We start from the raw sequence: 24,261 nt of genomic DNA on the forward strand, positions 1-24,261 counted from the left end.
AAAGTCAGTGCCCTTCCACTCTGTGAAGAAGGATGACCAGCGAAGCTGTGTATGTGGGCCACTTAATGGTGAACTGCACCACCGCCGCGGGTCGGCCCGGCATTTCACTATATTCAGGATCGACCCGCGTGTGATACAATGACGTTTTATTCTAGTAGAGCCGCGTCAATCACGGTGCGTACTCAACGGCATGAATGCAGGTGGCGTCTGACTCGGACACCGGAGGACAAGACTCGAGTTTTGTGCCGACGCACGGACACGATCCTGGGGGAACTGTAGCAGTTAAAAAAAACTCTCTCAAGGCTCCAACATTAAGGAAAACCAAGGAGGTTTAAGAAGCTAAGCACAAGGCAGTCACTCCGAAGCAAGCACAAAGCACGAGCCGAGCGCTTAGGCCTGCCGCGGCCTCTCTATCTATACCGGATGACTCGGTTTCGCTAAATTTTGGTGGTGATTAATTCTCCAAGCTCGCGCAATTCTGGCCGATATTTTTTCGGCATATTTACACCTTAAACATTTGCACGCTTGCCCACTGCTGTTCCAAAGAGACGTGCAAGGTGTGCAGAAAATTTTCAACATTACCCGTGTGTACCATATGCATGCATAAATGTTGGTTCGTTGCGTTATAAATTGAAAAACTGTAGAACTATAAAAGAACTAACGTCAGGGCCAGGTTGTCGCGCATGGTTGAGTTGAAACGTGCTATTGAGCCGCAAAACACACCCAAAGGAAACGCAAGGCGCGTGGACAAGCCCGGACGCTCTTCTCCTCGCCTCGTTTGCTGTCATTTACGTCCGTTCTTGTTTGTCAACAGCGCGTTTCAGTTTATTTCTCCATTTAGCCACTTGTTTATTTCAACACCTTCAGGGCCCAGGAAGCATTACAGAGGAGTGCCGTCAGTAAGTGACACACACACACACGTGTATATATATATATATATATATATATATATATATATATATATATATATATTACGCATAGAATAACAATACAAATCAAAATTAAATTATGGTGATTTACCTGCCAAAACCCCGATATGACTATGAGGCGCGCCGTAGTGAAGGACGCCGAATTTCGACCACGTGGAGCTCCTTAAGGTGCGCCCAGCGCCCGTTCGGCGGGCGTGTTTTTTTTTTTTTTTTTTTGCATTTCGCGCTCATCGAAATATGGCTTCGATGACAGGGATTTATTCGCGCTTCTCGTGGTTAACGCCGTAGCCACTACCCCAACCACGGCTGGTTACAAGCAATAGCAGTAGTTATATAACAGTGCATTCGGGGGGGGGGGGGAGGGGGGGAAAGCTCAAGATGCACTCACTAACGCCAGTGTTGAAGGATGAGGCGTCTTCAGCGTAGGTCATGGCGGAGAGAAGGCGGTTCCATTCTGGGAAGGCAGAAACGAATCAAACAAAACCTTTTCCCGACAGAAAGTAATGAAGGCTCTATAGCGATGATCAAGACATGTGACGACACGTACGAAGCTTCTGAAAGAAATTCCTGTTTGTGGGTACGGTTTTCAGCAAATATCTAGTGGAATAAACAGATGTGTGAAATTCTGCTTTCGAAGGTGAAAACTAACAGGACCAAGGTGTGACTTTGATCATCGAAGAAATAATATACGGACATTCAATGCGAGTGGCTGGTAGAAGTGCGGAATGTTTATTCTTCAAGTCATCACGCTAGTTCCATTTGAATTAAGCTTATCCCTTCTCATTCAAAAGTATACTTAAGAACGACTGCACAAATCACGCAGCGTCATTCGGTTTTTAACAAAGAAAAAAATAGAAGGCTTCAGTGCATTAAGGAAAGTATTCACTGCATCTTAAGTGCCCATGTATTTCGCGTCAATGTGCGCAAAACTGTGAACTATGACAGGGGTCGTAGTTTTCTGTTCTTCGAAGCGTGTGCGAGAACTTCTTGCCACTTTCTTTTTCTTCTTTTCTTCGCCTTTTTTATCATGTGGCGGCCATGTGCGTTTCTGTCCAACCCTCCTACACCGCTTACTTTTCGTCCAGCCACTGCAGCGGGTTGTTTCTTATTTTTTTCCTCTCTCTGTATTCGTGAAAGTCGAGGGATATTTCATTTGCGCACTTCTGTGGCGCGACCCGTTCGGAATGGTCAAGATGAAAGCAAGCCCGAAGTCGATGGCAGCAAAGCAAGGTGGCAGATCACAACTCTTCCGGTCCGCCTGCGTTTTGGGGCCGCCGAAGACTAGAGAGACGGTTTTTTTTTTAATTCTGTTTGTCATTAAATTTGTTTCTGTTTTTCTTTCTCTTTTTTTTTTTTGCAACTTCTTCGTGTGCCGATCCCCGCTTTTCGAGTCGGAAAGCTTTTCAGACAGAAACAAAGAAAATGACTTCTCAGAAATGGAGCCGGGACGCCATTCGCACGATCCCCTCTTTTCGAACCGACACAGAGGTGTGTGGAGAGAAGCTGGTATCAGAGGCCTTTTGAAGAAGGTCGGCAGGCTGGGATGGTTCCGTAAATCAAAAACAAAACAAAAAGAAATGGAATAACGGATATTGACGTAAGTAAACAAGAAACAGAATATGGACTTGAGTCTGTAAGGTGATTAGAACGCAAGTGACCTAAAAAAAGAGCGGCAGGTCTCTCGGCCTTTTTACCTATTATGTTTCATCGCACTGATGTTATTTTTCCCTCATCCACTTCCTGCTACTAGTGGGCCCCCCGTAAGTATGTGTAGCTCCTCAGTCTTGTTTCACGCTTATAGCACTCATCACTGCTCAGAGAAATATACTTTGCCACTGTAAGCAGCTTCACATTCTGCAGCGAAGCTGTTTCCTCAGTGGTTTTCATGCGACGGCAACATGTGGTGGCGTGGTTGCTATTTTACAGCGATATCAGTTATGGGCTCGCTTCCTCGGTCGTTCTCATGTCCGGCAGTGTCCGTCACTGAATTCCCAAGATCCTTTGCGAGAAAATTGGGATAAACAAGAGAATTGCACTGTCCCGCGACGGCTCTAACCTAACGGCCAACAGATTGGCACTCCGGGATTCTACTTCTAAGCCCCTACGTCAATGCCACCGCAGTGGAGAATACTGATCCCGGAGAGCGCGATTGCGTCAGCTGCCGCCATGATTGGCTAGCGCCCGCTCAACCTCTTTGTACTGGATATAGGTGACATACGCGCCTTCTTCATCACCATCATAAAAAACTTCATTATCGAGACTGGAGAGTTTGAAGCACGGTGGCTTCAGGGCTTCTTCGGGTTCGATCCGTTTGGCCTTCCCAGTTGAGGAGGCAGTCCTAAATTGCGCTTTTTTCTAGATTTAATAACAATGATTGGTGCTGCTGCTGCTGCTATGGTGATGATGTGCCTCAAAAACATGGCACGTATCCACAATAAGGATGGGTCAATAATCGGGTGATTGCACGCGATGTTAATAACTTCAGAAAATGAACTCGAAAAGATCAAACTGCATATATAACAGTATTGTTTAAATGAGAAGAGAGACCAGATGAATGGGTGGTTAAATTTAAAAGAAAGAGCAAGAAAATTCATTCCACAATTTAGACTGTTAGAAATTTAGAAATATTATAATAGGAATACAGAACCAACCGGCAATGAAGCCAAGGAAAATACAGGGGCAATTAGCTGTGGTTGAAACTTAAATGTAGAACATTATGAAAAAAAAGTAAATTAAATTGGAGGAAAAGATAACTTGTCACCGGTGGGAATCGGAACAACAACCTCCGCATTACGCGTGAGATGCACTACCAATTGTGCTACAGCGAGGGCCATCAATCACTCCTCTAACTTAAGCATTTATCGTAATACAGAAAACAGCGCAGTAAGGACAAAGGACAAGTCGAGACGGGATGTCCTGTCTCTACTTGTCCTCTGTTCTTGCTGCGCTATGTTTTCTGCACTACGATGAATAACCAACTTGCCCAAACCTACTGCTTTTGTTGGGTTCCCTGTTTCCCTTCTCATTCATTCATATCGAGAGCGTCGACTCTGACACCCTTGATGCCAATGGGTAGCATACCAGATTTTATTAGTCAGGTGCCTACTCTTCTAAATTCACGTGCTACGTGATGCCATCGGGCAAAGTAGGGTGTTGCACATCCGCCCTCCTTGGCTCTGAGTCGTTTTTTTCTAACACTCCCAGGGCTAGATCTAGTACACATAAATACACTAGTTAGTGAACGGATTCATGGGCGTTGCTGTAGCACAATTGCTAGCGCATGGCACGCGGAACGCTAAGGTTGTGGGTTCGGTGCCAACCGGCGACAAGTTATCGATTCGTCCACTTTCATTTCCCTTTCTTTCATTACTTTCTACATTTTAATTTCAACCACAGCTAATTACCCCTACGATTTCCTTGGCTTCATTGCCCGTTGGTAATATATGGTCGTGATTAACAAAAGTCGAGCCCCTCCCCCCTCCCTCTGTTGCCCTTCTTCTATTATACATATAGTAAGAATAGTAAGGAAAGTAGGAACTAGCAATGGTATACGTTTAGTTCATTGAATGAAATCACTCACTCAGCCGAACACATTGATTCGTTTTTTTTTCCTAGGATAGTGAATACCCACTGCGGGGAATTGTCCATGATTCGGAAGGTACTGGGAAATTGCTGTTACTGCTAAAGTTAGTAAAATAAAGTAATCAGGAAGATATAAATTAAAACAAAGTATGGAGGACTTAAGAAAATCTCCCTGAAACCGCTATAATTTCCTCCACGGCTGAGCAAACATCCCTATGCAAGTTTCCAAGAGAGGGGACTGCTAGAGAAAGAATAGCCAGAATGGAAAAATTTAAACCAAGCTGTCTAAACAGTGAGTAGCACTCGGCTTCTTCTTGCGCTTACTGGATGGTGCACACGCCATCTCGTTTTCTTTAAGGACAGCATGAGGCATATTAATGGGGCAGCCCAAATGTAAGTTTCAGAAAAGCCGAACAAATCCAGAAGTAAAAAACTAAAAACTTGTTTCAGTGGAAACCGCTGGCTAAGCACGGATAGGTAAGAGAATGAAGAAAAGCCGCGTTTTTCCGTTTCACCACCAAGTGGCGTAACTTCCACATACGAACGCGACTCCCACTTCCTTTAATTCTAGAAGGGGGATTGCTCGCTCTATGCTGAAGGCGACAACGACAACAACAACTTTGCTCGCTCGCACCTGAGAATGTTCGTTCACTCCAACACCGCACGAAGCAGTCTAATGCTTATTGCGCATCATATTTTGTCAGCTTTGACGTCACTGCTTTGCGTTATTTGAGAAACTGCTATTTCTTTTTCTGTTCGTTTCTTCAATTAACTGCAACAGTATAGCAAGCTTCGCTATTGAAGAGCCTGTTATGCAGAAATCGTAGCTAGGATTTTAAAAAAGTACACTGAACGAGAGAAAAATATAGATAAAAAATATAGATAAACAGAACTTATCTTACTCGCTTATAGTAGAGAAAACACACAGTCATATATTAAAAGCTCGTCATAAAGTTGGAGCTGTCGGTATCAAGGAGCAACAGACGCATCATACATTGCGAAGCCGGCGCATTGGAGCCCGTGCAGTATACGAGAACACTCGTCGGAAAAGTATTAAGTTATGATAGAGCAAAGTGTATAAAGGTCCTCCGCTATAGCAAGTTAGATCAAATATAATTAAGCGTTTACACATACTGAAGTACATTTTGATTAGTTAGACCCATATAGGACTTCCGAACTACGTGAGAACAGCTAAATGCGCCTTCGCTGTCTTCAGTGACGAGTTGTTTGGATGTGCATACACCTGCAAAAGCATTTCCTTTTTTTTTTTTTGCTTTCTCTCGGTATCTCACGTTTTTCTACAGTTGAGAACTGACACAGACGCCATAGATGCCGGTGTTTTACTGTTTATTGCAATCCCGATACGAACGAAAAATATGTGTGCGAGCGACGCTGCTCACTTCTCATTCTGCCACAATGCGTATTTGCTTTCTTGCCAGTATTCCTTTCAAGAGTCGAGCGAAGATTGCTAGGATCGGAACGAAAGTATCCTGCTCCCAAAATCCAGCGGGAAGGACTCTGCGTGAACCGGCGCGTACTGCCCGTAAGGGCTTGATCTCTATGCCACCAGAGTACCTGTGGTCAGAAGCACAGATGAGCGAATACGGAGCCCTGCAGTCGTGAGCAAAGGCAGACAAGGAATCTTCGCCAACGGTCCCCGGCTTATTCTCCGACAGAGAATGCACGGTCGACTTGCGCAACCCTTGCAGCATAAATGAACATGGTGTCTTTATCTCGGGAGGTTGCTTTCGAAGCATGCCGCTGTGAACACGCCAAAGAGCAACTTGAGAATCTCAGGAGTAATGTAAGCCTCAAAACATACTCAAGCGTTAAGGGCAATGACCCCGCCGAGTCACAGGCGGACCAACGGAACAATACGAGCTATAATAACAAAGTTAGCCAAACGCATCAGTTAGCCAACCAAACGTAGCAGCGGTATCACAGTATGTTGCTGTGATACCGACGTGTGTGGTGTCTTACGATGGTAAAACAATTTTGTTTCCAACACTAATTGTTTTGCTCCTCGCCGCTGCAGCGTGCTATGTTACAAGCTTGGGCTATTACTGCTAGAAGCAAATGTCAACATCTCTGTTGAGTATCGAAGAAGGGCGTAATAGATTTGTGCTGTTATTTTTTATCTGTGTTTCAAATACGGGTTTGACTAAGCGTAAGACTTAGCAAGTGATGCAACTATGGCAGCGAGAACAAGTACTATGAAAACAGGACAGTCCGAAAATATACGGGAAATGTTTTATGCTATATTTTATGTCCGAAGTTGTCTCGGAATGGTGTACGCGATGAAAAGCGCGTCTGAACCATGGGCCGAAAATTTGCAAGAGGCTGCCTTAGAGAGCGTTAGTGTAGTTTGCCGACGTGAAGTATAACTGACACGTCAGGGAGGCATCCCGAACGCTGTACGTAAGCAAAAAAAACTACGTTGCCATTCTTGACTCATATTCGTTATCGACTGTTTCAATGGGGAGAGTCAACCAATTTTGAGCTTTAGTCATTTAAAAACCAATTAAAGTAGTTCCTTTCTTTGGTAAAGGATTGGCGCTCTTCCACAAGGGCACCTTAAGCTGCAAGCCGGTGAATTAATTGTATCTGTCATCAATATGTGTCTTTAAGTTATAAGCGCATAAATATAATCTGCAGCTATTTTTCTTCCGTCAAGGTTAATGGATGCAGCAAGTCGATGGTGGCAACAACGAGTTTCTTGCTGAGAAAATTCCTAACCAGTCATGCTAATCTTTTTTCTTTGATACTGTTTCTAGCCTGACCTAACCTAACCGTAACTTTTTTCGCGGCAATTGATCAATCGGGCCAAAAACATTCGGAGCAATCCTACTAGTCGCACACCGCTGCATCAGAAATCAGGGTCTGTGACAACCGGTGGGCCTCGACGCCAGGTGAAGTAGCTTGGGACATTAAGAAGCGCCACGCCCTAATTACCCTGGCGGGTTGCTTTTCCTTTCTTTTTTTACTTCGGCAACAGCGCTCCGCTGTCGTCTCTCTTCGCATGTGTTTCTTAGACGGTTCCTATGTATATACCGCATCAGCGCGGCGTAACTCCTTTGGCAAATTCACATTACGCTGCCCTTTTATTCCGCCGCCAGGGGAAAGGACAAACCCGATACTTCAAAGACAGCGCACTCAAAACCTTTCAGCCTAATTCCGGGCAGAATTGCAAATGATCACTGTTTTATCTCCGCCCTCGAATGAGCACCCCACCGTGACGAATGGCCACCCTTCAAGGCAGCTTCCCCACTGCCCTTGTCCCTCTTTCCCAACCTCCCACTCCCCTGATCACCTCGTTTCTTTGTCCACACATAAACTTCTTCGTACCAAGTGACCCCCTCATTCCTTCGGCAATTAAAAAAATGCAATGATTGCACCAAATCTACAAAAGTGCTCAGCTTTCACTCTGCTGAATTGGAGGTCACCTCTAATCGCGGTCATCGCTACGAGACAGACAGCACAAAAAGTGCAGCTCAGTGTTATCTGCAACAAGACGGGCGAAGAGTTCAAAAGAGGCGCTGCAGTGACGCTTTTTGAAAGGCGCTCGCGTGAGAGAGCTTTTTCTCAAAAACCTTTCGCCGGCCCAACTTACCGCCTTAATGCCTTGTCAAATTGACCGCTGCGATGCATTTGTAGCGGCCCAAATGAAGTCTGCTGGAAGCTGTCCCTCCATCCTGCGTCACTCAAGCACGGCACACCGAAATAAGGCGGCCGGTACCCGCGCGCTTAATGCAGCCTTGTAATTTCCTCGCTGATTTCACTGTGCTTGATTTTTATTCGTTGTCCCACATTAAACTTGGGCATCGTCGGTCCATCTAGCCTCCGGGATGTTTTGAAGAATTTGTTGATTTAATTGCATTCGGCTTTTAAGAAAGAACGCTTGCTCGCGCCACTAAGGAACGCACTGATTAGCGGGATTGGTCTCTTTTCTCAGGCAAATTTATTTCATTTAAATTTTCTATGTTTCTACTGTTCCTAGAGCGACCACGAGAAACGTTCTGCGAGAAAGTAAGGCACCGTCCCGTCTTCAAAGTGAGCAGTCCTTTGGGAAAGCTCGCGCTTGTAGGCCAGTCAATATTGGGCCAGTGCTGTATGCGTTAAAATGCTGCAAACGCAGTGCATTTCGACTGATAACCTAGCGGTTGACCCGTGCTCCCATTCTGCACTGTATTATGGGCTTCTATTCCAGTAACCTCTACGAAACGTCGCTTTTCTCATACTTCTGGACCCCTAAAAGTTGCACGGAATAATTACTTGGGTCAATGTAACCGTTAGATTAAAAAAAGAAGTCATGAGCCATTCGACTCTGTCAAGGTGGATGACCAGCAAAGCTGTTTAGGACACGGCACAGAGGTCAAACAGAATTTCGAACGAAGGTACGAACGCATTTATTGTCTTAATCGGCGGTCATCGTGACGAAAGGAATGCATACAGATTTTTATATACATTTGACGACAATACATACATACATACATACATACATACATACATACATACATACATACATACATACATACATACATACATACATGCATACATACATACACACATACATACATACATATGCACTATACACTGTACGTATATAAACACACACACACACACACACACACACACACATATATATATATATATATATATATATATATATATATATATATATATATATATATATATATATATATATATATATATCCTCCTTTGTACGAAAGGAATGAGCCATTACAATTTTTCCTTGCTTAGGAGGGTATGAGCTATTGCTGGTGATAGTTTTTCTTGACGTAGAACAAAACCGCATGGAAGCATACCATCTACGCAGATGACATCACGATCTGGTGCACTGGCGGTAGCGAAGGGCAAGTGGAAAGCGCCATGCAAGAGGCAGCATAAGACAGCAAAAATTCAGTGCCCTTCCACTCTGTGAAGAAGGATGACCGTCGAAGCTGTGAGCCCCTTAATGGCGAACTGCGCCTCCACCGTTGTTCGGTCCAATATTGCACTATCTTCGGGATCGGCACACGTATGGGGAGTGCTTACGCCGCGGGTTGGCCCGGCATTGCACTATCTTCAGGATCTGTCCAGGTATTGGGAGTGCTTAACGCCTGCTTCCCTTCCGCTGCGGGTCGGCCCGGCATTGCACTATCTCCGGGATCGGCTAGCGTAGGAAAAATTGTTGGTCTATGCCCACGGAGACGAGATCCGCCACAAGCTAACCATAAACAGCTTTGCTGTAAAATAATCAAAGAAGCAAAATTTATCCAATAAAATTAGACAGAACGGATGAAAGTCACAGGATACTGGCGTTGATGTTATTTAATGACTACTGTCCCATTTTCACCAGACATGATTTCGCCAACGTTTCATAATATTCTTCTTTTCTTTAATGTCAAATAGTGTGTAGTATCTCTGACCTCGACACGCACCGTATATCGCGGTACCTCAAGGAGGACGGTCTTGCTAATGTTAATATTCGAACTTAGCTTAGATCCGGCAAAAGGTGGCTTCGGAAGCGGAGTCAGATGGCCTTGCCTATAATCACCACGAGCATTTAATTGGCGGATAAAGAAGACAAAAAAGAAACACAGCCCGAAGAAAAACCCCTGACTCCACAAAGTTCCAAGGTGCACCATGTTCGAAGATGTCTGGGTTGGGCTCGCACCTGTGCCATGTTTTTGTCTTTTCGTCCTCTTTTATTTCCCTTTACCTCATAGTTTCTACACTTCAGTTAAACAGAACAAACAATTTCCCCTGTGTTTTCCTTGGTTTTATTTATTTATTTGCCCCCGCCATCGTGGCGTAGTGGCTACGGCGTTGCGTTACTAAGCCGAAAGGCACAGGGTCGAAAGGCCCGGCCGCGGCGGCCGCATTTCGATGGGAGTCAAATCCAAAAACGCCCATGTACCGTGCATTAGGTGCACGTTAAAGAACCCCAGGTGGTCCAAATTAATTCGGAGTCCCCCACTACGACGTGCCTCATAATCAAATCGTCGTTTGGTATGTAAAACCCCATAGTTCTTGCATTTATTTCATTTATACCCTAAGGGCCTAGGGGAAGCATTGTAGAGGGTAGGGGATAACATAGCAAGAGAACCGACTTACATGACACAAAACATAATAGAACAAAGGCAATGGTAACAATACAAAAAAGAACACTTTAGTACAGCATAGCGCAGCGAAATATTACAGTAATAAGTAACAAATAGATACCACGAGCAACAGACTACACAGTAGTTGAGTGTGCGTAAGGATTTAATGTGAGGTATGTGTAAAAGGCATTATAGTAAGCGCGGTGAGAAAACGATTTGAATCGGTGGTGTTGACCAAGGACGCAGGCACATTATTCTAACCTCTGCATGTTTTTTTTTTTTTTTTGAGGAATGAGTTGTGATACGTCACCATGCTGTGTCGTGAAAAATCTACTTTATGCTGATGCTCAATGTGAGAATAAACAAGAGAAGGAGAAAAGGTGCAGAGCAATGTTAATGGGAAGCTTTTGCTCTGGCCCAGCTCCAATGCCGCCTGTTAATGTACACGTAAAACGCAGAAATGCTTTTCTAAAATAATCCATGGTCCAATTTTAATGAAGTTTGTTGCATTTGAGAGAGAAAGTGAAATTCTACTGAGTGCTGAAAGCGAAATTTTGGGGTCAGAGTTTTTCATAAATATTGCCGAAAATCGTTAAGCTCGAAAAAACAGAAGCACGAAGTTTACAAATCCCCAACTCAGCACCGAGAACAGATATCGAAATTCTGTAAACTGCAACCGCTACGGCATCCAGAGCGAAACATTTTTTTATATCTTAATTTATATGTTACGTGAGTTTGTTCAAATGTTCACAAAGATATTGTAGGAATTGTATTTACATATTAGTGGTGCAGTTAAGAACGATGTATAACACATCAATTTTGTGCGCGTTAGATCCATTCTTAGATTCTATTTACAGAATATTGATATTATTTGCCATTGCTGAGTTACAGGATTCTAAACTTCACATATCCATTTTATGAGAATTTAGTTTTAAACCATTTTCGTTAAACTATTCGTGGCCTAAACCAATGTTTCGCTACCAGCAGTCAGTAGTAATTAACTTTTTTTGACAATATAAGACATATAATCAAATTTGGTAAAGTCGTTAACGAGAAAATTGATTTCTCCTTTCCCGTGTACTCAGATAGGAGGCTTCTCTCAAGGCATTGTTGTGGTCGTAGATCTGATGTAAGAGGCAAGTACAAAACAGTATCCTGCGAGGGACAAGAGATGAAAGACTAAGGTTAAGTGTCATTTTGATTACACTCTTGGCTTCTAAACGTGCCGAACGGCTCTGTACGCTCTCAAGCTGGTTAATGTATAGCGACCAGGATCCCAGATCGAAGACGCACAGTTGACAAAAGGTCGTACGTATGTGAGATACAATTGCTTTCTTAAGAGAAGCTGGAGCAAGATTTGAGTTCCGCTTTAAGTATGTTATGTATTCGACGCACTTATTCCATGTCAGGTTGTCAGTAATGTCGACACCCAAGTATTTATAAATAAAAACTTATTCAAGAAAGAGGTTGTTAAACTAGTAGTGAGGGCAAGGTGAGTTAGCACGAGAAGCTCGCATAGATTTGCATTTGGAGAAGTTTAGCTCTATGTGCCATTGCATACACCGAACGGATATAGTATGACGGTCAACTTGCAGAGTTCTGATATCAGAAGGGAGAGTTACTTTATGCTAGATAGCGCAATCACTGGCAAAAGAAAATCTGGACAGAATTTGAAATATAAGGGGGTAAACTGTTTATGTAAGTTAGAAAGAGCAGCGGAGAATAAACCGAACCTTGCGGCATGCCTGAGTTGTCTGTGGCCTCGAAGGAAACATAATTAATAGCAGATGCGTAGTGGGAGAGGTTAGATAGGAATTATTCGACCCATTGAAGCACTAATGGTTCTTAACTTAACCATACAAGGTGGGTAAATTTGAAAGCAGTTTGTGGCTTACCATGTAAAATGCTTTACCGAATTCTGAAAACACGGAGTCTCTTAGAAAGTTACGGTCAAGAGAGGAATTATTGTCATTAATGAATAAAATAAATTGGGTTTCACAGGAAAGAGTCTTGCGAAAGCCATGTTACGATGAAAGTGAGAAAGAGTTACTTTCAAGAAAATTAGCAAGGTGAGTTCATATGTGCCCCAAAATTTTACGTGGGACTGAATTGAGATAAGGGGTAATAGTTAAGAAGGGTTTGAACATCACCAGATTTGTGTAGTGGTTTTATTTTTCCTTTTTTTCCAATCAGCGGGTACAACTCCTTCTTTTAATGATTTGTTAAATATGTAGCTCGAAATAATGACACTTTATTCTTTTGTGTTGAGCAGCTCCTTGAGAGCAATGCCATCAATACTAGAAGAAAATGATGGATCGAATTGATTAGTGATAGCTAGGGTACTGGAGCAATCAATTACAATCGCATCCATGGAAAATGTGTTCATATTCGAATGCGAGGTAATTTGAGGTTGCTGCATCAGAAAATGCGTTGCTAGAAGTCTTATTCAAGATTGATGCACAAGGCTAAGGGAGTACAATGTAACCTGATCCATTAAGCAGCGTTGTTTGGTTGTCGTTCTTACACTTGGCAATCATTCAGAAATGCTTGATGCAACTTTTTAACGTAGATGGTAGCTTAGAATTAAAGAAGGTGAATGTCGCCTTCACTAGAGATTTTAGGTTTAGCTGCGCACGTGTAGAGGCACCAACAATCTGCAGGTTACGCTGACGTGGCTGTGCGAAAAAGCCCCCTTTTTTGTTAGAGAGGCGTTTCAGAGAGATTTCTTTTTTTTTTTTACTGTTGCTTTCATATCGTTGTGACTAACCAAAATCGGATCTTTCGCTTCCCCTTCTTCTGCTTCATGTGAGTTGTGAGACTGCGGAATCCACGCAAGATTTCTCACTTCAAATGTTACGCTTCTCACTACTTGCGCCGATGCGAGCATACCGACCTAACTTTAGTTTTCACCATGGTGGCTAAAAAGTCGACCCTCAATAGCTGGAACAAAAACTTTCTTCTCTATTGCGGTTCTCCGCAAAGCTGCCACGTTGACATACACCGCTCTTTTGAAGGCGACATCGAGTTTAGCTTGTCTTTCCGTCTCGTTCTACCAACGAAAGGCTCCAGGAAGTATCTCGCTTTCCTTGACCTAAATTTTCCTGGAACCCTTCAAGCTGTCATTTGCCGATTATGCATTTTGAAGATTGTACTTCGCGCAAATCTTTTGATTCGCTAGAATTTGGTGTCGGCCGGACGCCAACCAGTAGCAGAACAGAATGTGCCTAAAGCATGTAGCTGGCCTTCTGCTACCACAGCTTTTTTATTGAAATGAAATTAAGAGTAGGAAATTTACCACTGTATCCTCAAACGAACCTCGACTCGACTACCTTCCTCCACTCCGATGGATGGATGGATGGATGGATGGATGGATGGATGGATGGATGGATGTTATGAGCGTCCCGTTGGGAACGGGATGGTGTGTTGCGCCAAGCTCTTGCTATTATACTGCCTAATGTCCTACCTAGGTTAAAAAAGAAAAAAAGAAAAAAACCAATATGAACTCCCACAACCAAATTTCTGAACACCTATTGCGAACTTTGCTTTTGTACGTCTCCGTTTTCTGTCGTTTCCCTACTTTTCTTCCGCCAATCTTCCAATCGCCTCTTACTAATCTCTATTGCGGACGTGTTTACTTTCACCCTGCTCTCGCTGAACCCAAGGGCTTCAAGGAGACCAGTGGTGCCTAAACCAACCGCTGGGCAGATGTCTTCACATTCTAATAAAATAGGCTCCATCGTTTCCTAGCTTCACCACAGCAAGCACATGCTTCTTCTTCCTTCTTATATCTAGCTTTATAGATGCGTGTTCTAAGGCATACCGATCTCGCTTCGAAAAGTAATGAGCTTCCCTTTGAGTTGTCATAGATTGTTTCTTACCTGATTTCGTTTTTTCCTCTTAAGTAGTTACTCATGACCGGCTTCTTTTGCATTGCCGTCACCCATGAGATTATTTAAGCCTCTCTGGTTTTCCGCTTGACGTTTTTTGTTGCTGTGTTGCCCACCCTACAGGCCGCATACTTGCTGGTAAGCTTCCTAGTTCTTTTCCTCCACTCTCAGTCAATGTTTTTCCTCTACAGATTCCTCAACACTCCCCCAGCCCATTTTCTTTCTTCCATATTCCTCAGTCGTTCTTCATAATCAATTTTACTGTGAGCTTCCCTCACTTCAAAAATATATAGTTCAGCCCATATCACCCTGCACAGCTTCGCTTGTAGTCTTCCCGTGCGCGCCCAAAGCGAGGCGTCCCGCTGACCTTTGGTTCCCACCGAGTCCTGATTGTACCCCTGATTTCAAGCATACAACCGCATTTCCAAAAGTAAGTCCTGTAACCATTACACCTTTCTACATACCCCGGAGCACCTCGTACCTATTGTATCCCCATAGCGCTCTGTGCTTCATTGTGGCTGAATTTCTCTTCCCCTTTACTGTTATTGCTTTTTCTTCCATATGGAAAGTTAATTTGAAAGTTCAAAGCCAAGTTGAGTATCCCTGGGCTGAAGAAGATGCTACGTTTCTCAAGAATTGCCTATTAGAGCCAATGAGCCATACTTACCACTTGTGCCAAGGAGGGCCTCTGGCATTCACTTTTTCGAGTGTGGGTGAACTGCTCAGCGGAGGAACGTTCTGCAATACAGGGGTTATAAGTCACCCTACAATGGTGACGACTACTTACCTTCACGTAATATAGTAACAGTTATAAATACGTACTGTAAGATAGAAAGGAAGCGGCGTCGTAGGTTAGAAAATATTCATAACATAGTTTGCCAAAAAAAGAAGAGTAAATCAAGATAGTGTACAGTCCTAGACGACACGCACGAACATACAGAGAAAAAAGGCTGGGACAAGTTTCACCCACACTAAACTGAGTAGCCACATATACGCTACCATTCAGTAGGTCTAAGTGCGCCAAGACATTTGTCCACCATGTCAAACCCGCAATGTGATATTGGACACGTAGCAAACACACTACGTCCGTACGAACTTCTCCGAAAAGCTAAATACCCCAAAAAATGGCAGTGCATACAGGCTTACCTTTCTAAAGAAGCAAGACAGAGGCATTTATGGTAGGCAAATGAGAATTCTGAAAGTTATCCAGAATCTTTGAGCAAATATAATGTGTGATAACTGCTATCAGTTTATCACCTCTTCAGTTGTCCGCAGTTTAAACAGAGTGCTAAAGTAATTTTCGATATGTTCTCTGCGTTACCAAAAGTGTTCACTGAAAAACAATTTTTTTTGCATGGTTTTCCGGAAGCTTAATTTTTATAAGGGTCAAGTTATGGTTGTTTAGGACGGACAAGAAAATGAACGGTTCCTCGGAATCTCTAGAGGAAGGCAGACGGCCAGTACCACCCCTTAACAATAGCGCTGCGACATATATATATATATATATATATATATATATATATATATATATATATATATATATATATATATATATATATATATATATATATATATATATATATATATATATGTGTGTGTGTGTGTGTGTGTGTGTGTGTGTGTGTGTGTGTGTGTGTGTGTGTGTGTGTGTGTGTGTGTGTGTGTGTGTGTGTGTGTGTGTGTAGACATATAGACATGCCCGCGGCTGACATTAGCTTCAAATTCTGCGTATAAGCGTCTAAACATTTCTGTTATTGATAACCCGCTTTGGCGTCTTTTTCTTTTTCAAATGTGCGCGCCAATGCCTTGTTGTTTGGTTCCTGGAGGTCCCTCCTGCTGATCGTTCCCCCCTCGATATTTTCCGTGAACACTACATAAAGCTGCTTATTCGCTGCGATGTGAATTTTCTTCTAACTCGTTCCTGCTGCATCCACGGCTGTCGGTGCGTGCGTGCCCACCCCCGCTCCTTCCGTCAGTGCATAGTTAGCCAGCACCAGGTGGGTTACCACGCTTTCAGAGCAACCTAGACGGTTTACGGCTAATAATAATAAAGCGATAAGAATGAGAAGTCCGGTCGCGCACCGAAATTCTATTTCTCCACTAAGACGAATTGACACCCGAACTAAGTGAAGCCTGCAGAACGCATAAGGCAGGACTCAATTATTTCAGTCAGCTCAGAAAAGACCTCCGAAATTACGAGCTTTGATTGATAGGTTACGCGAATCACTGCCAGTCGCGTGGCGCGCATTGGATTTGTTGTGTCTTTTCCCGTAAGTTCCCATTTTTCTTCTACATTTTTGTCCTTTCGTTTTAACTAATCTAACTACGATCATTTGACATGTTCAATTGTTGCCTTGCAAGCGGAGGCCCAGTAAGAAGTGCATATTAACTCGTTTTCTTCGAAAAAGTTGCCGTTGAAAGTCACTGATTCAGTGTTGGGTTATACGCCTTCGTCCTCATTTCCGGTGCGCTGCTTATTGCCAACCATAAACCAATAACAACTTGCCCAGTCTTCTGCCCTCTTTAAATGGCTTCTACGTTATCTTATAACTTTCCTCGGTATCACGAAATTGTACTGCAGTCGCAATGCACGCTTGCCGGTACTCTTACTCGGCCGTTATCGTCAAGCTCATCGCCATTCCGCAACAATCGCCTTCTCTTGAAAAGCCTCACAAGACCACTGCACATGGCAAGCCACTTCTTGTTTCAGTTCACTAGTGGTGTCCGCTTTAGCTCCAAATGTGCATTAGGGCGAAGTTCGCGGAGAAAGAGAGAGAAGGAGGGGTACAGACGGTGTGCAATGATGCGCCCTCCTGGTTTGTTACCTTTCACAGACTAAGAAGGGAAGGGCAGAAAGATAAGTAAACAAAATGGAACTGGTAAAAATGTGACGCGCGTATACGCGGCAGCGTTCACTGTGCATTGAAAGGATAGGGAAGCAAAGGACACCGGTTTTGGGAGCCATCCTCATACAAAGCTGCTAAAGTCGTTTTGCCCATCGCACAAATCTGCCTCTAGCCTCTCCCTATACCACTGGCTAAAGCAACGCACCTGCTCCATCGAAACATTGGACTAAGTTAAATGCAGTAAGTTTTCTATAAGCAGTAAAAACAATCATGGAAGGTGGCAAAAAGCTATCGGGAATAGAGTGCAATAGGCTCACTTATAGTCCCACCTGATTCATCGGGAGTGGTAATGCTAGGCGTTCCCGCTAGGCAAACCTCTCTCTCTCTCTCGCTCTCTCTCTCTCTCTCTCTCAAAGTCGTGGCACAAGTTCGCCGCAGTGTGCCTGGCCTTGCAATTGCCTTTTCATGAAGCCATTGGCTGTGTCGATCTGAAAGCACGTGTTCTCTACATGCCTTGGAAGCGAAGCGAGATTGCATTTGTTTTCTGCATGCAATGGATCCAACACTCAAGAATGGCAAAAGGCTGGAGGCTCTCCTTTTGGTGCGGAATAGAGTGGGCGTCCGCCCTGAGCGAGTCAGTGACTAAGCTCGATGCAAGGGAGGCCCTTTTCCCCGTATCCTTAACAAGGCACTATTGTTCCGTCGTGCCCAGTGATCCGGTGCGGCGAAGGCGGCATGAAAAATAACAAGAGTTGGTTATTCTTCTCTGGTTTGGTGCCAATGGTTCACGCTATTGTTTGCCGCTACGAACAAGTCGTTGTACGTATTTTTGTTGTTGCTCCAGATTAGCACGCACGACTGCTTCAGCAAAACTGAAATATGAATCCGTGTATATAGTAGTATAGAAGCAGCGCACTCTTGACTGTGTAATTGTCAGCCAACCGCAAAGTTTTACGCAACACGAGACCGGAGAAAAAGCTGAATATGCGCGCAGCCTCACAACGCAGCCTAGTATTCGCACTTACAGCCTTTACTAGTGCATGTGAACAACGTTGTGATGTTCTGTTTTACTGGCTACTATTACAGGCTGCTCCGAAATTGAACGTTTTCTGACATCCCGTGCTCCGCAAATTTTTGGGTTTGACTACCTGTGGAAGAAGAAAGCATACGTTATCAACTATAGGTGGGTTACGGTCACCTTGTGGTTGACGTTCTGGAATACCACTATCATCACGGTGAAAAATGAACTTCTTTTAGGTGATATTATTCAGCGGAAATTCGGAATGTCTTATCCTCAACAATATGGCTACCCCGACATCTCCTGCTTAAGGCATCATACAAACATCCGCACAAAAGTGCAAGAGCGCAGTTTAAAACAAGTCTACAGAAGGAATAATTGAACACGAGTAACGTGCATGTGCTAGTATCAGTGCATTTGAACTAAACTGCGAGCCCGGGGTTGTTGGCTAGGATCAACGTCATCTTAAACAATTTACGCCATCTTGTCAAGATTATAAAGTGGCTTTCAGGTTATACTCACGTATAAGGTCTAATTGTCTAATTATACAGCAAGCAGCCTCTCTCTCTCTCTCTCTCTCTCTCTCTCTCTCTCTCTCTCTCTCTCTCTCTCTCTCTCTCTCATTATCTCGCCCTCTTTAACTTGCAACAGGGGAAAACAAACAGATCAGTTGATTTGGGCAGCAGCATATTGTTTCTTTATTCATTTGCTTTCTCGCCGAGTTCGCGCACCGAGGAATCACCTAACGAAGACAAAGTACAGAACACGTTTCTCTAGCGAAACGAGGTCTCTGTAAAGCACGAAAAATATACAAGGACGCAATAATAACGCTTTCGACGTTTACGACACCGGCGCTCCTATACGGTTCTTCAGGGGGATTCTTTAACGCCGCCAGCGGCGTCTCCCCGAGACGATGTTGTTCGTCATTTCTCCCAGGAATAAACACCGGTGCTCGAGTCAGCCTTGGCCCAACACGTACGTCGGCTCGCTGCCACCAGAGCAAACTCACGAAGAAAGTGCCGACGCGGCAATGAAATTACCGTCACCATGTTACTGCCGTTCCGTCCTTCTCGGGATACTTGAAGAAGCCCTTGCCGACGAAACCGTTTAGCTCTCCAGGGATTTGCGCTCCAAGCTTTCGCGTGTGTTTTCTTTCCTGTTTTATTTTATTTTATTCGTCACAGCGTACGACGTTTACCTTGTTACCCGTCGTCAGGCTAATGCCTGCGCATAAGATGAGTCTCGAATACACCTACGGCGGTCCTTCAGCACCCCGTGTCGCTCGTAAGAAGTAATAAAATATCTTCGCCCCCTTGTGGTCTCTGCTGCCACGGACGTGGTCTTTACGGCGTGACGTCGGTCGTTTTGTCTGTTGCAAAAAAAGTATTATTGAAAGCGAACGACGGATGGACGCTGTACAGACGAATAGAGAGAGAGAGAAAACGACCGTCAGTATATGAATTAGGCCTGAGTGTCTAGCGTAACCTATACGCCGGCAAGCACCGAGATACCAGAGACGTCGGTTACGGTCGTTCTGGCCATGCTCACCTACAGTGCCTCTACATGTTTCAACGTGCGAACCATTGCCCGCTTGCGGAAATAAACCTCGGAGCTCGCCGTAAGATTTTCGAGAAGAGCTTTCTGGTGTATTACTTGCTCGCAGTTCTCGGGCGATTGCTGTCACTAAATAGTAATGTTCTGTCCAGCCATTCACTCGTTGTTGAGTCTCCCAGAGTGCTTTGGGTGCTGCTATTTGCACTGGTTACGTTAGCTCAATGTCGCGCAGTAGTTTAACTCGTTAACGTGGACTGTATGTGTGTGTGCGCGCGTGCGTGCGTGCGTGCGTGCGCGAGCGAGCGTGCGAGTTCTCTACCTAAATAGTAACGTTCTGTCCAGCCATTCACTGGTTGTTGAGTCTCCCAGAGTGCTTTGGGTGCGGCTCTAGCCTACACATAGCCTACCAGGTGGCCAATATGTGTGCATCTAAGCAATCATGCTTCTCGATGCGACCGCATTCATTGCGTGCGCCTGTCCCGTGAAGCAGCTAATCTATGCTGACTTGACGTTTTCGAAGCGCTCATTTTTCCGAACCTAAGCCATTCGTGCGTATAGGCTCGCGCAACTTGGGACGATATCTTTCTTCGACCAGAAACTTGCGCTAACAATCTTTCTTACGTTTGAAGTTTCGCGTGGCATTCGCCGTTGCAGGTTTGTGTCAGTCCCCCCAACGTGTGATGCTTTCTTTTCTTCTCTACTGCTTTGTTTTTCTACCGATCTCTTTCCAAATTGACTTCTTTCTAAAGGCAAGCGGCCACGAACGAAACGTTTATTGTCATGCTCAGCAACAGAACTCCATAACCGTAGAGCCGCCATGGCACACTCCGAAGGTACCACGGTACAATAATCGGGTGCAACAACAATAATCTACATTGATGGTTTCGCGTAGCTACGGCGTTAAATTTAATCGCAGATGCTTAACATTTTATTCCTGGGGGCTTTATTTATAGGTTTACTTTAATAAATGATTCTTTCAATTCTTACGCAGTGAAGGAAAGCGTCATTTCTAATCTCGTTTGGGCGACGTTCTGTAAAAAATTTACTTAAATCGCCGTCGACATCCCCATATGAAACACTTCAGAATGAACGAGCAGGTGGCCTCGTCCGAAGCATCCGCTAATTGTGATCACAAGAAGCCAGTTTCTAGTCTTCAAAACTATTTTTCAAAACATACATTTGATGAGGCTATTTACTACAGTTCCGGCCAGACGGCAGGCACTTTCGCAGCTGCCAGACAACGATGCCGAATTAATGAAAGAAAGAATGAACGCTTCTATTTGTAATTTCAGCCATCTATCGCAGTGAATTTCTTTACTCCCCACTGTTCAATATTATGATGGCTATTTCTTCTCTTTTCTCTGCGCAGACCACTGAATGACTGGCCTTTATTGAGAGCCTTCACGTAGAGGTAAGATACCGTCTTATTTTATACCCTAAGGTATCAATCACATTCATGCAACTAACACAAAACAAACTGTAACGCAACAATACTTGTGATACACTGGATTTTTTTTTTGGGGGGGGGGGGCAGAGGCGGGGGTGTAGTTTAGGGTGAGGGGTGGCTTGAACACAAAGCGCCGTATCCCCGCATTCGTCCACGACGAGCGGCCAGGAGAAAACCAGAACAAGTCCAAGGCAAGCGCATGTCTGGTCCATCCGAGATGCAGCTTCCTCTAAAAGCGAAATGAACGTCATTCCTATAACAGTGCGACGCACATCTGCACCACAGCAATAGCCCGAAACGGTTATTCCTCACATAAAACACAATGAGCTCTTCCTCTAAACCTTTGCTCAGCTGATCGACCGCTGTAACGGCCTGTGAAAGCAGCCGAGAAAGATGAGGCCAGAACGCCGTTTAGTGAGGTCAAAGACTGGCAATATACGCAGTGAACAGGTGTTCTGCTTTAACAATGATTTTTGTTTTTGCGCCAGGATTTGCGACCTTGCAACGGGAAGTTGTCTCTCGTAAGTTAGAAAGACAACGGCAACAGCATGTAATCAAAACTGGAAATGTGGCGACTCTGAATTGGCTCGGCATTCAATGGTGTCCGGTCTGGTTTTACACCGCCGTAATGATCATGATGAGTCTTCAAGATATGGCGTCACATACCCACAGAGAGAGATGGGCTGATAATGGGGATGTTTAAACGCGCTGGTATATAGGGACGAATTGATAATTGGAAAACGCTCAAAAATCGAGGATGAAATGATTATTTTTAGATAATTAGCACGACATGGATACATTATTAGATTTAAAACAAATTAAATAATTATTCCCGCGTAAGTTTATACTGGAAGTAATTTAGAATTTTAATGGAGATGCAAATGAACACTGTTATCAGCATAGTGAACGTTTTCTAGCACGAATATAATCACACACATCGTCAAACACGTCCTTATGGATAAAACATAATGCTGAAGCCCCGATGGAGAGTAGGATCGAAGCACTTAAATTTATATCAGTTTTACAAAGTGGACCTTCACCAAGCCTTTTTTTTTTGTGTGTGTGTGCTATGAACCAGTGGCAGAATAAAAAGTAATAATCGATAGAATGAATTTGCCTGCATAAAAATGACCTAGCGCAGATATTACCAGACCAGACTTGGATAACTCTATCTCTAGTGGGAAGATACGGCAACGTAATCTTGTAATCAACACTTCTAATTGTCGCGATGGGCACCATTTATTTCTTCGTGGAAACCTGAAAGGTTGGAAGCCTGTCAAGGATGTCATTGATATTTCAATGGAGTCTCTATGTAATGAAAATTTCCGATGTCTCGTCGCCGTGATGTCATTGGATACTGGGAAAGTAGAAATAATAGGTCCATTCAGACATGTTCTCGATAACGAATCAGCCATCTCTTGGAAACTTAACCTACTGAATTCTCGCGGAAAGCGCATAGAACTTCTTTTTGTATGATATGAAGCATATTGTACAAGAATTTGCGTTTCGAAAAAAAAAACTGTTTTCAATCATAACTTATTTGTTTATAAATTCCCGATAGATAACGACCAAATATATTTAGATGTAGAGAGATCTGTAATAGATATAAATAAACTGGAAATTAGCCATAGATAGCTCAGGTTGGCCAGCCTACAAGGCGAGATGCGTAAAGCGAACAGAAACAGTAAAGGTAAAAGCTAATTGAACATGAATCACGCACACAATATAACGCAGCCACGTAATGGTCTACCGCGCATACCTTTACTTGTAGCTGAAGATTCGCATTCACAACCATATGCTCCTGCACGTGCTGTGGGCAGCATGGCCCATACACCTAAGCGGGCAAGAATAAGTGATTCGGCAAGCTTTTCATGTCCTCACAAGAAGGCTACGTCCATAACGCTCGCTGAAGTCGCACTGGTACTCAGCCTTACTGTTCATGTGTCTTAGTTACAGATAAATTGAAGGTGCTCCATTTTATAATGTTGCAACGCTATTCAAATAAAAAATCATGATTATTGTCAGTATGATAAACAAATTAAATGTAGTTAGCTGTTAGCTTACGTTGTGCATATGATTACTCATTTAATGTGCAATAAGGTGAACAAAAATAACATGGTGATGGATAATATCGTCTCCGCTTTCTGGCTAGATTAATGCGTCTAAACTAGAGCGTAACCAAACTGCAACTATTGGACACCACAAACCCAAGTGATACGATAGGCATTTCAACACTGTTATAGTGTCTTTATGGCGTATGCACCTCGAGTTTAAGGGAAAATAATTATGTAGTTTTACGTGCCAAAACCACGTTCTGATTATGAGGCACGCCGTAGTGGAGGACTCCGGCAATTTCGACCGCCTGGGGTTCCTTAACGTGCACCTAAATCTAAGTACACGGGTGTTTTCGCATTTCGCCCCCATCGAAATGCGGCTGCCGTGGCCGGGAGAGTTTACAGAAAGCAGAATTCTTGGTCCTGGTCTCAGCCATTACGTTAAACCAGGGTTTTGACATTAAGGACGCTGAGGCATTTCTTTAAATGCATCGAGGCTGATCGAAAGACTGTCATTGTTCCAAGACGCATTATGTTTGTGTGGGCATAATATTTTTCTACGCTCGTTTCTTTTAGTGAGCTTTGGGACCTGCTTCTGTATATATTGTTGCTGTGCTTTTATTTTCTTGAATACATGAATAAAATTCTTCTTCTTCGTCTTCTTCTTCTTCTTCTTCTTCTTCATCGTTAGTGCTATTTCTTTCAATGCAGAATAGCCAACCGGTGGGTTACTCTGGTTAACCTCACTATCTTCAATCTCTTATTTATCTCCATATATATATATATATATATATATATATATATATATATATATATATATATATATATATATATGTTAAC

General features: G+C 43.6%; 1 protein-coding gene across 4 annotated transcripts in view; it reads left to right on the forward strand.

The window, feature by feature from the left end:
- The window catches only part of LOC142572359 (calcitonin gene-related peptide type 1 receptor-like), a 357,475-nt gene that overhangs the window by 225,064 nt on the left and 108,150 nt on the right, over positions 1-24,261 (forward strand). For all 4 annotated transcript variants that reach the window (XR_012826054.1, XM_075681422.1, XM_075681420.1 and 1 more), the window contains one exon: positions 21,290-21,331. The gene's annotated coding sequence lies outside the window, so the exon portion shown is untranslated. The remainder of the gene's footprint in view (positions 1-21,289; positions 21,332-24,261) is intronic.

Source organism: Dermacentor variabilis, chromosome 2 (assembly GCF_050947875.1).
Source record: "Dermacentor variabilis isolate Ectoservices chromosome 2, ASM5094787v1, whole genome shotgun sequence".
NCBI lineage: Eukaryota > Metazoa > Arthropoda > Arachnida > Ixodida > Ixodidae > Dermacentor > Dermacentor variabilis.